Source organism: Cariama cristata, unplaced genomic scaffold (assembly GCF_000690535.1).
Source record: "Cariama cristata isolate BGI_N322 unplaced genomic scaffold, ASM69053v1 scaffold30025, whole genome shotgun sequence".
Lineage (NCBI taxonomy): Eukaryota > Metazoa > Chordata > Aves > Cariamiformes > Cariamidae > Cariama > Cariama cristata.
The window spans coordinates 1-268 of NW_009619704.1; positions in this window are offsets into that span (position 1 = coordinate 1).

A 268-nucleotide genomic window follows, 5' to 3' on the forward strand; every position below is an offset into this window, starting at 1 on the left:
GCTGGGGAGGGGGCATGTCCCACCCCCCTGCCGCAAAGCAGGGCGAGCTGGGGTGCTGGGATTCCCACCCCAAGCCCTCGCACGGTGCCATCAGGTCCTGCCTCTCACAGGACACTGCTCTGTGCCCCCTCCCCAAGCCCGGGAAGCAGCGAAGCCCCCCTGCAGGGTTTGTGCTGAGTCTGCTGGCAGCCAGCTGCAGTGCGGACTCTGGAAAGCGGCTATTTTTAGCCATCTTAGTTGCAGAGTCCCGAGGCCCTGGGGGGGGGAG